Source organism: Chroicocephalus ridibundus, chromosome 2 (genome assembly GCF_963924245.1).
Source record: "Chroicocephalus ridibundus chromosome 2, bChrRid1.1, whole genome shotgun sequence".
Taxonomy (NCBI): domain Eukaryota; kingdom Metazoa; phylum Chordata; class Aves; order Charadriiformes; family Laridae; genus Chroicocephalus; species Chroicocephalus ridibundus.
The window spans coordinates 34,412,665-34,427,327 of record NC_086285.1 but is presented as its reverse complement, the minus strand read 5'-3'; positions in this window follow the sequence as shown (position 1 = coordinate 34,427,327).

Genomic DNA, 14,663 nt, shown 5'->3' with positions numbered 1-14,663 from the left:
CCAAGTGCAAAAGATTTGATTTTAGAAAAGATGCCACAATCCAAAATGATAATAAGAAAAGGGGAAAGGGGAGAGGGGAGAGGGCTAAATTCTTTTTTAATTGGAAGGCTTCTGTCTTTGTTTCTGAAAAAGTAAAGTGAGCTCAGAGTAAGTTTTCAAGCTTTCCCATGCAGTTACAGGCCTAGAGATTTCATCGAAATGAAAGCAGACAGTCTTACAATCACCAGTCTTCAAGAGACAGGTCATTAACTTAAACAGCAAATGTCAGGAGACTTCAGCTTAAAGTCACAAAGTTGGCAGTGCAGAAAAGCATGTTCCCCGCAAATCAAACCTATAGAGTTCAGGCACATTTGGGTTCAATAGTCCTTATTTTTAGCACAAATCCATTTCAAGAAATAGCTTTAAGTGTATTGGAATAAAAGCCACACATCAAAAGGACAAGAGGGGTGTAGAGGAACCCTTAAAGGCCCGTGGTAAACTTAGAAACTTCACTCGCCATCAGTCTTGGGTAGCAGCATGGAAAAAAGCCCCAGCTGTGCAGTCGGAGGTTATCACTGCAGCTCCTCACGTGGGGTGATGGTGGGAGGTACAAGGTGTCTCGCTATTATACAGAAGTTTTAGATAGCACTGAAGAAATAATGTTGTTTGGCAAAACTTTAAAATTGTTGAAGGGCTCTCCAAACACTGTAACTGTCTGAGAATGGAAATTCCCAAAAAGTGAGTTGAAGGTGGGCAGTAATGATCATGTAATGAATAACCTTGAGCATGACTGGGAGAACGCCAACGAACTTAGTGTTAGAAATGAGGTACTAAACCAGAAAAGAGCAGGAAAGAATATTAATGCTCAATCATGTAATAAGTTATCAGACATTAGATTTCCCTAAATCAAATGGCGTAGAAAATTACTACTATATTGTTTTAGTTACAGTAGCCATTCTAGTTTTACAAGTGCATAAAACACAATAAAAGGCTACAGACATTTGTAAATTCCAACCAAGTCCCTTGCATGCAATTTATAGTACTGCACACAGCGAGGAAATAAAAAAAAGGATCTTTACAGAAAGAAAATCTATTTTCCCTTGAGAGAAAAAATGAGCTTATAAACTGACAGCCAATACTTCTGCAAATATCTCTACTTTTTTGTCTTATAGAATTCAACAGATTCTTTTGTACTGCGACTCCCAAATTTCTGTGGTAGAGTGCAATAGCAACGGTTCATGTTTCCATTGCACCTTGTCTTCTGTTGCAACTTGTCTATGATCTGCATTAATTAAAATGCACGAGCTTCGCTATGAGGTGGGCAAGGACTATAGTCTGGATTCAAAAAAAATCACTAAATGCAGAAGCAAAAGCTCCTACTGGCTTACTTTATTGGAGCTTTTTATATCTGTGCCATAGACAGCAAAGATGATTCTTCAGGTTGGTCTGTACATCTCAGGCCTGGTAAACTTGAAATTTAGACATAGTAATTTTTATATTTTGTACTTCGGGAAAAAGTATATTCTCTCTGATTTTTTTTTTTTATTTTTTATTTACTTATTTGTTTTAAAGCAGGATAAATAAAGACAGTCAGTCATTTTGCTGTGAAGATTACATCTTGGAGAATCATAGCAACTGCAAGGCAAGTTACCCCTTCTTCCTAGTCTATGTGTGCTAGCTTGGTATCTGCTAGAAACTAGCCAATGAGTTGCTATGGGTGAAAGGAGTTACCCGGCTGGCTAAATGTTAAAGAAATGTCCTTGTGCCTTTAGCATATAATCCTACTACTACCCCCACAAAATTAAGATAAATGAATAACCAGTTGGATACTTTGCACATTTCACTTGTTAGAATGCTGCTGGGTATGCTGCTGAGGTTGCTTTGCTCCAGATGAATGAACATGGGTACAGTTTAGTGCCTGCAGTTTGACAACAACATATGCTGTTCTAATTAGTATTTACTAGGTTTTGGTGTCTGTTCAGACTTCTTGATAAGTTTCTTGCCAGAACTATTATGGATACTAGAGTTTCTTGTAACAGTAGTGTATGAGACAAATATTCAGAATCTGGAAGACACAGTGCCAATTTATCCACTTGCACGTAGCAGAGATGGAAACTCACGTGGAATATAAATTTTTTGCGAACATCCATTTTCCTTCATGAACTGGAAGGACCTCTTCTATGGATAGTTAGTTAGAAAAATATAACCACTGTTTTTTTACTTGCTTTAGCAGTTATTCTGAAAAAGTATAAAGCAGGTATTCTGAAAAGGCATAAAGCATACCATAAAGCATACTGGTGATATGCTAGTAAGAGAATAAGAAGCATAAGGGACTTTATGCTACTGTTCGATAAATAGCTTTTTGTCTGCATTAGCTGCTGGCTCTAAGGTGTCCAAATGCCCTTGTGATCAAGATTCTTAATAAGCTTGTACTGGCTATTTTACTGTTGATTGCCAATCGTTTCTGTTTTTTCAATACTTTGTTGTGATAGGCTTAGCATGTCCATTATAGCAAGACCCGGAAGCAACAGTGAGAGAACCTAACAGGTCAGAGAGCAGATAGAGTACTTGGCCTGCCAATCCTGGCCATAAGGTGACTTGCTTCGCATCATACTTTATTCCCAGGACACTGATGAAAAGAACTAAACCTAGAGACGAGGTTTTGGTCAGAGTCCAACAAAGTCCCCTGTATGGAGCCTGAAATATCAGGGTTTTGAGAAACACCCAATTCTCATCCTAATTTGGTTAGAAAGTTTAGTAGTTCTCCATACTGTGAAGGCCTTAGGAGCTTTGGGGAAAAATAAAATAAAAGCTGAAAAATTAAATAGACAATCAGCAGCAAGAAAAACCGCAAATCAAACTGCCAACAAAGTTTTCTTTGAAAGTCAGGGTCTGAGTCAGATGTGAACTGCCCCAGAATTTTTATTGAATAGTGCAGATCACAGGTTGTATTTTCTTTGCATTGTTTGTAACACAATACTGTTCCCAGAATTCCAAGACTGTCAAACCTAAAAGCAAGAATTGCTCTGAGCTGATCAGGGCGCACTGACAGTACTCTAGTGAAATTAGTGGATTCTTATTCTTCTCACTGTCTGACGCTAAGAGCTATCATCATTTCATCCGGATGCTTGTATTAAAGTACACCACTATTCTCAGCTCTTAAAAGGACTAAATGAAAAGCTTAAAAACTGATGAAAATGCACCATTTTCTTTGTGAATATATCGTGGGCATCTCTTCTCTTTCCTTTCCCAACACATCCGCTTCCCTCCAAGCGGGCCATGCTCCCGCCGGAGAGGTTTGCTCACCCAGCTGAGCAGCCCTCTCCGCCAGCCAGAGATGACTCATCGTGTGCCCTGAACAAGCCCCAGCTCAACACCTCGACGTCCCAGCGAGCCAGCATTCGTGTTTTGTACTCTTTGCAGCCCCCAAAATTGATACCCCAAGCTAAAAAAGCACTCATGATCAGGCTTAGCGTCAAATGCATACGTAATGAATTTCCCTAATTAAAGGATGAATGGGTAGAAATCAGCCAGTGACCTTTTTGGTCTTCTGGGAGTATTATTAGAGCAAAAGGTACTATCTAAACCTAGAAATATATGTTGTTTCTCTGACCCCTCCTAAACAGGCTTTCCAGATAAAATAAAAAGCTGTCTTAACTATTCTTACATTGTTTCCCTGGAAGTTAAGGCTTAGATTTGACATTATCTAGACAAGGAATTTGAAGCTCTCTCTGATTCTGAATAAGAAAATTTAAGTCATTGCAGCCGAGGAAGATTATTGCTTTTATCTTTTTATGATCAGGCAGAGCATGAAAAGACATTTCTATACAGCAAAATCCACGTAATAAACTCTTCCTTTTGACAACTCTCACTGCTTCAGCCGCTTGGATTACTTGCGTGTGTGACCTCAGCCACACATACATACGACAGAGCCCAAAATAGATCCGGAAGATGAGTCATGATGTTCAGGAAAGATTTCAAAACAAATGGACCTATTTACTCTTGCAGCTGTCTCCTGAAGCTAGTGCTATTTTACAATGATGTTATTGATTTGTACTCACTATCTGCATCTGAGAAGTTAATTTGTTTATATTCTGGGTTGGGGGGGGTTGTTGCATCAGGTAATTAAAATGGCAGTTTCGTTCTTCAGAGGAAACATTTTGGGAATAAATATGCCACAAGTATTCTGGATGATCTAAAGTGGGAACGTCATAACTAAGACATCCTCAACATTGCAGGGATTTTACTTGTTGCTTGCCAAATGCCATGCAATTGCACAGCAGTTTATTTCAGCATTGGAGAAGATATGAAATACAATGTTTTTCTGTCGCTGCATAAGGAATGCTCCATGCTTTCACCAAATCTACTACACAGTATGTATGCTAACATGTTATATTCATTGTTTATATCTACTTAATATGGTGGCAGCACTGCATGACTATAAGAAAAGACCCAGTCACAAAATGTGACTATAAAAGTTTGCACAGAGGTGTTTTTCAGGTAGCCACGTCTCTCTTTCGGCACAAATCCCAATGCCTTCCAAAAGGTAACAAAAATTCAAGTCATCAAAACTCTCAACTTGGTCTTTTGATCTAACGCTATTTTTCTTTGACTAACAATGAACTTATACTTCTTTTAAATACAATTCTTGTTCTAAAGTGGTTCTTACATTTGACTGCCAAACCTATAATGTTTCAGCAAGTCTAATTATCTCTTTAATATGATACTACTTTAATCCAAAAGCAAGATGATGCTTAATTTTTAATTATTATTATTTTTAAAAAGTTCACCCCTAAAGGCCTAAACCAACTGCTATTGGCACGATAAAATGTACGTTAACTTGACTGGAAGCTGGATCAGGCCCTAACAGCAAAAGATAATTACTACATAAATCTTAGGACCTCATATACTTCCAGTGTAGCTAACTTAAATGGCAAAAACTCTGTAAGAAGATTATGGACCTAATTATTTACTACAGTTTCATATTAGCACAGCTCCATATAAAAGACTCGCCATTTATATCACGGAAAGTGAGAGGCAAATAAACCTCTAACTGGCAAAGTAGTAAGTTTCATTTACGGTTGAAATTATTATGTTTATCACATGTGACCCTTATTGCCAGTCAGTAGGTTAAAATGAAAATAGAGCATAAACGATTGCTTTACTTCAGTAATGCAAAGAAGGGATGAAGTCGTATACTGATGTTGCCTGGACCATGGATTTAAGATCACCAGGAATTACTTGTTTGCTCCACAAACTAAGACATGAGACAAGGGCCATTTCTCACAAAATTTCGTGATGAGGTCTTCATCCAACAAGGTACGTAAGATTAATTTACCTTAAAATGTGACAATGCCACAAAAATACTGGCAGACTTCTATTAAATGCGTAACTTAATATGTAGCTAGCAGGAAAGAGAGGTGACTTCAGAAGGACTCTGATTCACTGAAATGAAACTGAGTTTTATTAAACATCTCCTACAGCTTATGCTTATAGAATTTAGCATTTGCACTTGGATTAACACTGTTTAATTTACTAAAAAGATATTTATATTTCTGAATGCTGCTGACCAATAACTAAGCAGATGCAGACACTGTAAAAGACTTCATCCTCAGTCCCTTAGGGTATTTCAGACTCCAGGTAGGCGACAACGATATCATCATAAATAATATAAAGGCATGAATACACACTCAGTGAAAACAAATCAATATACTTATATTGATATTAAGTATATGAGTAACAAATATATCACTGAGTACAAGAAAATAATAAAAAGCTCTTTTGTTTATATTTTCCAAGCAGCAGTTTTGTCCTTTACTAAAGATCACTTGTTTCCACTCTTGAATTGAGATCTCCTGCATTTTTTAAACAAAACAAAGTATCACCAATATAAAATGAAGATGAATAAAAAAAGTCATCAAAGCATCATTCATATTTGTAGATGCAGTCGTAAAAATAATCATCTATTTTTGGCTTTTGTCAGGCTAGATAATGTTTTGGTTTAACCAATGAAGTCATAGATGAGCTTGCAGAATACAGTGATCATTCTAAAAATAGGCCTTACTCTGGGAAAGACAGCTTTGGCTCACTCAGCAGACCGTGCCTGTTACTAAGCAAACTCATTAACAGGTATAGTTTTGAACTCTTCCCTTGCTTGCTTTGCCTCTAGAAATTTACACCGCTTATCTTTATAGGCACAGAATTTGGAAATTGCTATTGCATTTTATTGTTTTTTTTATAGCAGTCAAGGTGACTTTATGATGTTTTTAAGAGTATTTTACTGGAACAGGTGCTTACCTTCCCTTTTCCTTTGAGTTGAATTTCCATGGAAACTGAACACATTGCGTTCTCCTGCTCACTGCATTTCTGGTCTACCTGAGATAGCACTTTGATTAAATGTGCCTTCATGGTTAACTAATTAAAACCCTTACGAGGGTTCTCCAAAGTCTCTGCTAATCTTTTAAAAAATGTTTTAATGTTTTGAATTTAATTTAGCATATTTGCAAAGGAAAAACAGAAATACTATTTCCTGATCTAGCTAGATGCTGGTACTGCTCAACTGTTTCAGTGTAATCACAGCACTTCAACAACATGTGATGAACTGAGGTCTATCATCAGCTCTCGATTCATGACCAGCTATAGACCCTTCAGTATGCCGTTTGCTCCCCACTTCGCTGATTGTGCCTTTTTTAGTGCCAACTGTTTCAACACAACATAATTTCTCAATTCCCATTCTCTAAGCCATTGTCCTCTAACTTGCAGGCATCACAAAAAAGCCAGTACACAATAGTTACTGTGTCCAGTTCTGGGCTCCCCGGTTCAAGAGGGACGGGGAACTGCTGGAAAGGGTGCAGCGGAGGGCTACAAAGATGATTAGGGGACTGGAACACCTCTCTTATGAGGAAAGGCTGAGGGATTTGGGTCTCTTCAGTCTGGAAAAAAGACGTCTGAGGGGTGACCTTATCAACGCTTATAAATACTTAAAGGGTGGGTGTCAGGACGATGGGGCGAGGCTCTTTTCAGTGGTGCCCGGGGACAGGACAAGAGGCAATGGGCACAAACTTGAGCATAGGAAATTCCACCTAAACATGAGGAGGAACTTCTTTACCCTGAGGGTGGCAGAGCCCTGGCACAGGCTGCCCAGAGAGGTGGTGGAGTCTCCAACTCTGGAGACATTCAAAACCCACCTGGACGTGTTCCTGTGTAACCTGCTCTAGGTGACCCTGCTCTGGCAGGGGGGTTGGACTAGATGATCTCCAGAGGTCCCTTCCAACCCTATGATTCTATGATTCTATGATTCTATGATAGTTCTTCCAAACCATACAGTCTGTAGCATTTTCCTAGGAATGTTCCCTTTTAGCACATACAGGTCCTGCTAGGAAAGGAGTAATGTGTTCCAATGACTCACTGCAGAGAACATTTCCTTGTAGCTACCTCATCTAGGCAGGATAAAAATGGTTTGTGAATGGGACCTATGTTATGGGATGAATAGACTTGTGATAAGAGCCATAACACCCCAAGAACTAAGCTTAATGCTGATAGTTTTTTATTTTCTTTGCTAATGAAGCCAATCCCCTTCCTCCAAAAAGGTAAATTGATTATATTCCCAGATAGCAGATTTTAAAGAAGTCTGTGACAGGTACCTCTACACCATTTTTTCTCTTTCATCCTGGTCCATCTCATTGCCAGCAGAACTTTAATTGTAGACTTCCATGGAGAACTGGTCTGGGGGTGGGGGTAGTGGTGAGGACTGAGGAAGTAACAGCAACTTGGTTTTGTGTATGACTTGGGAATGAAGCACCTCTTGCTTCAGTCCTAAATGACCATAGATAAGGACTGAAAGTAGGCCAAAAATACATATATGAGAAAGGAGAAGGACAAAACTGTTGTAAGCTACATGTTTTTAGGACTTAGGCAGTGATAGAGAAAACTGGAGAAAATCAAATATCGTTTCATTTGACCTGCAAGGGAACCTACTACAGGGGCAGGGAAGAAAATAAGGACGCTGTCTTCCAAATGCAAATAATACCTGATTTTAACACCTGAGAACTAATATTCAGCTGTTTTTACTTAACTCAGACTTGACCAATTAATAATGAAATTGCAGTATCTGAAGGGAATAGTAATAACAGGTAGATAAAAAAATATGTGTTTATGTTCTCTTTATTAGATTGTATAGTGAGAAAATGAAACTAGAGAAGAGTTTGAAAGTGGTCTGAACCAAAATCAAAGTTTGAGCACTGCACAATTTGTGCAGTGATATATGGATCTATGGAGAGGAGGTCTTTAAACAGGGGAGAAGCACACAATCATGAGTCCATAAAAACCTGTGATGTCTCTTACTGCCATAATATATAGAGGGGTGGAACCTCAAGGAGCACTAACCTCTTGGCAAGCTTCGTTAGAAAAGTAGCTGTTAACTTCATCCCTGGGTGAAGTCCAGGTATGCATTAATATCCACTGAGCGGATAATCTGGGTCCTATAATCTCAACGCAAAACACGCATAGAAGCTTGGATAAGCACACCCTCTGTGATGTGTGGGCAATGTTCTGGTAGAGAATGAAAATGACAGAAGAATAGAAATCTTAAGCAGAAAGAATGCAAAGTCAGAGTCTGATCTCTATTTGGCATGATTTTATTACAAAATAGCACTTACTGTTTCTGTTTAAAAGAAATCCGCAATAAGAACCTCTGGGCTGCTAAAATACTGGTGCTCCTGATTAGTAAGGATAAAGGAGAATAAAAAGACAGAAAAGGCAAGGCAAAGACCATTTTATATTATTTGATGTCCTAGAAACATGAAACTGGTGCTATGTTGCTTTTAGAAAACAAAACAAACCAAACAAAAAAAAAAATCCCAAACCCCCACATTTGCAAACAGGAGTGAGTCACAATAGGTTGCCCCAGGGTCCCATAAGGTTGTCACTCCAAACAAACAATGCTGAGAGAAATAGGTGGCATATTCCTCAAATCTGGCACATCATAAAGAGAACAGAGTCTGTCACTTTGCTCAAAAGACCCACTGCTAACAACGGGCAGAGACACCAGACTCCAGTAGAAATATATGGACCTTCTATCTCCTGACGGAGACGGAAAAAACAGCAGGCCAGATATCTTTCATAAACTCCACATGCCTAATACATGGTCCCTCAGAAAATAACTGAATACTATAGATAATTTTGGTAAGAATTAAAATTAATTATATATAATTTATAAATCTGGGATTTGAGTCTTAATATTGTGCCTTGGAAGGAAACGCATAGCATCAGCGTTTGTGCCATGTGGTATAAACAGCTCTTGTACCACGTGCGGTGCAGCACTTGTTTTTGTGGACAGTCACGTACAATATAAAGCAACTTTCTTCTAAGCCCTGATATAATAAATGATCATTAATCAAGCCCCGTTAGACTACACGTCCTGCTGTCTTCCGCTAACAATTAACATTCAAAGTGCTTAAGTCGCTTTTGTAAAAATCTAACAGTAATTGCCATTATTTCAGGTTACTCTAGAAAACTGTATCTAGATGATGGTAAAAGAGAATCTCCAGACTTGGTGTCTGGGCAATATTTGGTCTCTCTCAACTGTAAAAGTGTCAGCAGCAAAGGTAATGGTGTCTTCAAAGAGATATACTTTCCCTGGGGGCTGATACTGGCCACACATCAATTTGCACCCCCTAACTTCTGTTATTCTTCATGATTTAAACTCACCAGTAATCTGAACCATGTGAAGGGTCCAATCTACTACCTAGTCTTTCACATGGGCGGCATAAAATCTTTAGCTTAAAGATGGAAGAGTCTAATTTTCATACTTATGTGTTTTCTTTCTTGAAAGTTCAGGTGTGGGCAGCAGCCACTGGAGCCCAGGGTTTGTTTCATGCCTATTTTTTATACTATTTCTGCTTGTCCTGCAGAATTTGATAAATGAGGAGTTGCTTATGGGAATATGATTATGCAGAATTAAATTGTCAGACTCATTAATTATTCCGATTAAACACACAAAGCCAAGCAAAGGGATTTTTGGGCCCCTTACAATGAATTGTGTACAGCCAATCTGCAGACATGTACATTTTTATACTCTAATAAATGCATTTAAAAATGTAAACATAATCACTCTGAGAAACAGAGCTGGAGTTCGACTCACAGGGGGCTGCAGGCAGAAACCTCTCCCGTTGCTATACTGATATTTGCATCGTTTTCTGACTTAGTGTAGCAAACCCACCAGATACCCTAATGCGCACCGCTGTGATTGCTCTCCCTTCACACTCGGTCTGCCTTCATTTGTACTTCATTATGGAAATATGCAAATCATCTCTTTTTACCATTGTGAACAATTATCCTACAAGGGAAGATAAAAAATATTTTGTCTTGTGATCACCCATAATTATTCTGGCATGTTAAAGGGAATGGGGGAGAGAAGGAGCCTGCAATTTAATTCTAATAAAAATACCTATCACACAAATAAGAAGCATGCTATCAGCTATATTTTCTTCTGAAGACACTGAACCATTCAGCATTATTTAACTGCAAATCTTACATTGTGGGCAGCCACTAAAAATAAAACCATCAGTGAAAGAGCACATAAGATAGCAGTAATAATAAGGTAACACTAGGATAATATAGCAATAATGATTACAACCACAAAGATGGTCTTCTCTGGACACCAGACAAAGTGACAAAAGATCCTTCCTTTCTGATGCATGCAGGAACCAAATTAAGAATCTGATAGACTCTTTCATTACTGTTGCTATTTACCAGCATCCACCCCAATAAGGGGGGGACGAAAAAGAAACATGAAATGTCAAACAGCTGGGGAAACTGCTCTACATTTTTGCCTCTGTAAAAAAAAGGCTGAGTCTTTCCTTGAGGAACAAACTCTTTTTTTGTCTGAACTTTGGAACTGCTGGACATACTCCCCCAGTAATGTCAAGAGAAGGTCCAGGAAGAGAAAGAAAACAAACAAAAAAAATGAGCCCAGAAATACCACAGATGGTAACAAACACAGTCCTGAGCCCAATATTAAAGGTTTCTTAAACTCTTAGTAAGAAGTATTGTTTATCACTGTATTCATAACTTTTCCTGAAGGTCAGTCTAATAGCTTGCTAAATAACACTGGAAAGAAACAACTCGTTCAGAACTGTCTTTCCACCAAGCAGTATGTCACTTAGGTATATTTAGCTATCTAAGATATATAACTTCTCTTGCTTTATCACCTGAAGTCTTCAAGTATTTGTTTCTACTATTACCTCCCTGCTTTTCTTACTCCAGTTCTATAAAGGAGTTAGACTAGCATGTTTATGCACCTGCTTATAAAGGGGACTGTAAAAAAAGCCATACTGAAGTTTCGTGCTGAGCCCCGACAGCAGGATGACATTTCTCATACTTTTCACCTCTGTTCTCTAAATCAGTAAATCCCAGCCTTTTGGGTCAACAGCCCATGAGAAACCCTCAAAATTGTCCATCCACCAGCATATACCTTTATAAAATTTCTGACTTAGAAATACTGCTAAAACTATCAGTCCTATTTGTCTGATTGGCTAAAGAGTGGTTTCACAGCTCCTCAGAGCCCGTGCCCACCTCAGAAAGGTCTGGGAGGAGACATAAAAGAGAGGAGGGTGATAAATTCTTTCATTCAGAACAAATATAAGAAGTGGCTTTGAAACAGCCGAAATCTTGACTTGGACTCTGGAAGCAAGAAGGAAACTGAAGCAGAGAGAGGTCCAGGCTCACGTGTTAACTTAGAGCTCCTTCAGACCATTGAGCTCACAGCTTTACATCGGTATTTAACAGCAAGGTGGACAAGCACCCTTGGATTTCACCAAGAAAAATCCCAGCTCAAGTTTAAGCTTCTTATTTCATGGCTTTGAGAACTAGTTGACAAGAAATGTGGCTTTCAATCCTACATTGCAGCCGATATCAAATGTTTTGGGAAATGTTTATATATGGCCTCTGCACTTCTTTTGATCCTGGATCCATAAAGTAGAATAACCTAACTTCTTCCAAGTTTACAAATGCTGGTTACCTTCACAAAGATCCTCTCTGTCTGTCTCACCATTTCATAAGGCTCTCTGACATGGAGTTGCTGCAGATTTGGAGGCTGGTTGGAAAGCTCTGCCTAGGGCTCTCCTGAGACACTGGCACTCCTAATGCAGGGTAATACGCATCTAACTCTGTCCATCTTCCTCTGGGAGAAATCCTCCACCTGATTACTTCACAAAATGCCTGGGGACTTTTTCAGTTTTCACTTGTGCTTTTGACAGTAACTGGAATCAAAATAAGGACTCTTGCCAGAAAGGCTTTAAAGAAGTTTTTGTTCGAGCGTCACTGTCTGCACTCTGACTGCTGACATGAGCCCTTCAGTAGCCTGCGGGGAGAAGTGATTAAGACTCACCAACAGATAAATCCCACAAGGATTACACTCATCTTCCTGTCACTAACAATGACATGAACAGTTTTATTGTAAGGATGAATCAAAGGTTATGCAAGAAGGCTTTTTCCAAATCTCATTTCCCCATTTGCCCAGTGCTGCCTCCTCTTACTCAACACTTGCCAGATACAAAACCAAAAACTGGAAGTCTGAGAGCCCACCACGGTCATTGCTCATAGCAGTATTTGCGCTGGTTTCAGTGCGTATTTTTCTTTCAGGTAGCGAGGGTATACAAAAATCTGCACTAAATAATGTATTGAAATCTGTTCACTGTTTCTGTGCTGTTGCCTACGGCCAGGTTGGAAACACAGCACTGGTCCCCTGCAGCAAAGCTTTAGCTACCAGTTCAGAAGTGATGACTTCCAAGGTCCGATTCTCCCCATGCGCTGAATGCAGTTTCTTTGGTCTCAGTCTCCAGGGCCCTTTAGGTCAAGTAAGGATCTGCACAGTGCAGTACAATTTGCAGGACGGCAGAATGATCTGAAGTCAAGATTCCTGATGCTGAGTGTAGAAAAATTACCCTCCTCCATTAAATTGTAATTGTGAGAACACAACATCTTTTAACTCTTTTCATTTATTGTCTTACAAGCCAGTGTTCACATTTATTTTACATGCACTCACTTTCATGCTTCATATCCATTCAAAATTAATAAACAACAGCATGTGTTTTCCTTCCCTCCTATATCACTTATAGTTTGTTGCTTTCCATTTCAAAGTATATATTATTGAACAGACCAGATCATGAATTTTTGATGAATTTTTGAAACAGAAGCCAGACACAGAAGCAGTGGTTAAGTAAATTGTACCTATAAATAACTTCATAACAAGGCCAGATATACAGTAAAATGAAGTTTGTATAAATATCTCTTGATCTAACGCTTGTGTTTCCTTGCACTAACATAAATCTCATTAGTCACAGACACGCTGGGTATGGTACTTCCAAAATCTTTACCGCTTTGCTGCTTGTTTCCCACATGGTTATGATATTTCTTGTACAAACAGAGGATTAATGTCAATTGCTACACAAGTGTGAAGTGTTCCAGGACATTACAAAGGGCAAGACTGCTGCTGGTCTTCATCCATGTGCTAGCTGTGTGGAAAGGGACGCTGGTGTCCAACAACATATATCTTCTGAGAAGTTGCAGGTAATCATAGGCCCTTAGTTAGGAATTTAGAGATTTCCATGTTTATATTTCAAGAAATTCTGTGTAACCTTAAGTAGACATTGAAGAAATAAGCAATTCTCCATTTCCTATACAGAATAAAATCTCTGATCATAGAATCATAAAATTGTTAGGGTTGGAAGGGACCTTAAAGATCATCTAGTTCCAACCCCCCTGCCATGGGCAGGGACACCTCCCACTAGATCAGGTTGTTCAGAGCCCCATCCAGCCTGGACTTAAAAACTTCCAGGAATGGGGCTTCCACCACCTCTCTGGGCAACCTGTTCCAGGGTCTCACCACCCTCATGGTGAAGAACTTCTTCCTAATGTCCAGTCTGAATCGACCCATCTCTAGTTTGAATCCATTCCCTCTAGTCCTACCATTACCCGACATCCTAAAAAGTCCCTCCCCAGCTTCCTTGTAGGCCCCCATAAGATATGGTAGGCCACTATAAGGTCTCCTCGGAGCCTTCTTTTCTCCAGACTGAACAACCCCAACTCTCTCAGTCTGTCCTCATAGGAGAGGTGCTCCAGCCCTCTGATCATCCTCATGGCCCTTCTCTGGACACGTTCCAGCACGTCCATATCTTTCTTGTAGTAGGGGCTCCAGAATTGGACGCAGTACTCCAGGTGGGGTCTCACGAGAGTGGAGTGGAGGGGGAGAATCACCTCCCTCAACCTGCTGGCCACGCTTCTCCTGATGCAGCCCAGGATACAATTGGCTCTCTGGGCTGCTAGTGCACACTGACGGCTCCTGTTGAGCCTCTCGTCTACCAGCACCCCCAAGTCCTTTTCTTCAGGGCTGCTCTCAAGCCAGTCACTGTGCAGCCTATATGGGTGCTTGGGATTGCCCCGACCCAGATGGAGGACCTTGCACTTGGTCTTGTTGAACTTCATGAGGTTGGCATGGGCCCACCTCTCCAGCCTGTCCAGGTCTCTGTGGATGGCATCCCTTCCCTCCAGCGTGTCAGCCTCCCCACACAGCTTGGTGTCCTCGGCAAACTTGCTGAGGGTGCACTCTATGCCACTGTCCATGTCACTGGCAAAGATGTTAAACAAGACCAGTCCCAGTACTGATCCTCGAGGCACTCCACTCG